Source organism: Triticum dicoccoides, chromosome 3A (genome assembly GCF_002162155.2).
Source record: "Triticum dicoccoides isolate Atlit2015 ecotype Zavitan chromosome 3A, WEW_v2.0, whole genome shotgun sequence".
Lineage (NCBI taxonomy): Eukaryota > Viridiplantae > Streptophyta > Magnoliopsida > Poales > Poaceae > Triticum > Triticum dicoccoides.
Genome location: NC_041384.1, coordinates 745,807,181 through 745,810,997, shown reverse-complemented (window position 1 = coordinate 745,810,997; position 3,817 = coordinate 745,807,181).

Below are 3,817 nucleotides of genomic sequence, written 5' to 3'. Positions count from 1 at the left end.
CTTAGCAATGGCCCTAGAATTACCTATAATCTAGAAATAGGATCAGTACCTGACTCTTCTTCCCATTCATCATCTCAACATCTGCTGTCATTCATTCCTTAGCCATGCACATTCTTAGATATGACCAATGTTTCTTTGACATGGAAAAACTGTGAATAGTAGCTAGATAGGTAGTCATGGCAACTTTTGTAAATAGTAGGCAGATAGGTAGTCATGGCAACTTTTGTAAATAGTAGGCAGATAGGTAGTCATGTCAACTTTTGTAAATAGTAGGTGGGTAGTCATGGGAAGTCAAGATAACTTGAGGCTACTGTTAACGCGGTGCAATTAGTTGGGGTGAGTTCTGCCTCTTGTAAATATTGAACATGGGATGCTGAAATTTTGTGGCAATCAGCTGATAATTTGTTTCTCTGTTCTTGTTTGTTCTGTGTGGCGTGCTATCTTGAGTGGCACTCTTTTCGCTGAATTCGTGGTTCGACAATTGTTTGTGTAATGTGACATTGTTGATAAATTTTGTGGGCCTTTTGATATGCATCTGGTTCATTTTTTTGTGGGCCTTCTGATAAATTTTGTGGGCCTTCTGATATGCATCAATTATAAAAGTTCATTGAAAGTATAAATCATCTCAAACATAATAAAAAATACGTCGACATTTAGAAACCATTCAAAGATAACTATTGCCACCAGAATGAGCAGTCGATGCGTCGTTGCCACCGCTCCGTTATCGGAGTCGGTTTGACCTTGTCAATGATAGCCAGGAAGTCTTGGTGCACATGTCCATAAGGATCATCACTTGTCGCCGTTGAATCCTTGCATAGGTCTGAAACTAATAGCAAATCTTGACACATGGGGACATATAATAGTGGAAATTTTGCAATAAATGAAGTTTTCTGAAGAACGAATGAATTAGTGTCATTAGTATTCGATCCATGGCGTCTCAACTTCTCCAAATCAAAATAATTTAGTTTGCTAAGAAATAATGGATTACTAGCGATGGTATTACCCTTTAAGAAGAAAAAAAATAACAACAAAATTTACACACAATTTATGTAGAAAATTGCATTTTTTTAATGTGAAAGAATAAGCATGTAATCGTGCATGTTTCACAAAAAGTAAGTTGTCTAAGAAGGAATGAATTAGTGGCATTGGAATTACCCTTCAAGAGTTAAAAAACGATTCAAACTAAAACTAAATCAAAATAATGAAGTTTTTGAAGGAAGAAAAAAAATATTAGTGGCATCATTATTGCCCTTTAAGAAGAAAGGATATTAAAAAATAACAAAATTTGCACACGGTTGCACAGAAATTGTGCCTTTTATAATATGCAAGAATAAACATATAATAGTGAAATTTCGCAAAAAGAAAATTCTAAGGAAGAAAAAATTACTGGCATCGGTATTATCCCTTAGGAAGAAAGAATATAAAAACAGAACAAACAATGAAAAAATTTGCACATAATATTCACAAAAAATTCAAAAGTATGCAAGAATAAATATATAACAGTGGCATTTTCACAAAAACAATTCTTAAGAGGAAATGAATTGATGGCATTGGTTTTACCCTTGAATGAAATAGAAAGAAAATGAAATAATAAATAAATAAGGAACAATGAATTAGTTGCAGTAGAAAACTGTTTATATAAAGCTTGCACACAACTTCACTTTAAAATTGTACTTTTTCTAGTATGTATATAATAATCATATAAGAGCGTAGTTTTCATATATATTGCATAGTACTCCCTCCATCCCAAAATAAGTGTCTCAAGCTTAGTACAAAGTTGAGACACTTATTTTGAAACGGAGGAAGTATTTATGTGTGTACACTTACACTCACCTAATATCCTAAAAATACCCACACTATAAAAATAAAAGGCAACTAACAAAGAAAAAAAAACAAAAATACATAAAAAAAGAAAAAAGGTGAAAGATAGGAGCGCTGTATTGCACAGTTAATGGGCTTCGGCCCACTAACAAATTGACTGACCCAAATATGGGATTAGTCGGAAAAAAAGTCCAACACATGACAGGAGAAAAACACAGCGCAAATCTGAACTGACTATTTGACACACAAACCTAACATATATAAATTCATGAATTGCACTTAAAAAATTGGTCTTTGGGTTTCTCCCACATCTTTGGGTGGTGAGAGCAAACATTCTATGAGCTTGGCCAGCAACTAGGTTTTCCATTTCGCCTCTCTATTCGGATGATGTTCTATGTAACCGATATAAATATCTGTTATCTTATCTGTAGTTTATAATATTACCCTTTTTCTCCTGCAGAGACAAGGTTATCTCATTTGGGCGTGCCAAGTTCATTATGTCTCGATCCAAACAAGTTAATTATATTTCGGTCCGAAATTTCTGGACGTGGTTCCTACCATGTCCAACCAGATCCTTCAATACAAGATGATCTACCGATCTCCGCTATGCACGTTGGAAAAAGCAATGTACGAACCAGCTTCATGTATATAGTCGTACGAATAACTAACCGGAGATCCAAAGTCAGATGCTTTCGATCATCGATCATATCTAGATGTTATCACGTGCTGTCACGCTCATGACAACTGCTCACTATTTACACTATCATTTTATATAGAGTACTTAAAGGCGAAAGTGCTATTCTGAGCTCGAGCTCAGATGCACCCTATATCTCAGTCGTCGTCGTCCAGTGGTGCTAAGATTCGCAACGGTTTGTGTATATTCCTATGTATTTTGATTAGTATATCTGAGCAATCTCTGGGCTAGGGTCCACCGACCTGCTGCATTTAATGCCATCGTCGCGTCCAGACCCCCACGGCTCAGACGGCCGTTCAAGTTATGGGCTACGGCTCAAGTCTCATCCCACTAACGGCACGCCCATTGTCACAGCAGCCACTTTATTTTAATGCGTCTCATCAGCGACCCGTTCCGTCCACCAACGATTTTAAAAACTGGTGTACAGTGCTGACCGACCACTATATCCATTCACTACCTCCTCAACCCTTCATTATCTCCTCACTTGAAGATCCACACACCAGCTAGTGCCAGACCGGGCAGCTCGTTGGAATCACTGCTGACCAGGTACATCGCCCCCACCCGATCCATGTTCTGGCTATATTGGTTTGGTAGATCAAGGTTCTTTCTACTCAAATCAGCTGTTCATGCATTTTCTGGCCAGTACACAAAACTGTATTCTATCAAATATAATTAGGGTTCTGATTAGAAGTAAGATCTCATGCTCGACCATCTATTTAGGACTGCCAGATCTAATCAATTATTTAACCATTTACCCTCTTTCTGGGTGTACACTAGTAGGTCTAACTAATTCATTCACAAATATCAACCCATGCACAAACGTCAATCAAGTATTCTGATCAATCAACAATTTTCTGCAACCTTTTAAGCTAGACCCACAGCTATCTTTTCAAATCGATGCTTTACATGTTCAATCTAAATGTTTAATTTCTTACAGGGAACAGATGTCCGACGAAGGCAGCTGTGAGGGGGAGACCGCGGCTGAAGATGTACCCACACCTTAGCCACACATCAGAACACATCGAAGACCCCCCAGCACAAACTTCACGCATCTTGTTACGCATGTCGTAGAAGTTATTCAGTCCTTCGATGAATTTAAGTGATGGCTTGTATCGAGTCCAATGCTGCAACAAACTGAATTTGAAATTCAGTGCATGGAAGATGAGCAAGGTTTATGTCATGAGTATGAACCATTTCCTGTGAACAATGACCCGACATTTATTTGTTATATGCCGTTGTGTGGCCGTACGTCGATTTAAGACAGGAACAAGCCTTACGAATGTACTTACTTGTCAAGGTCCG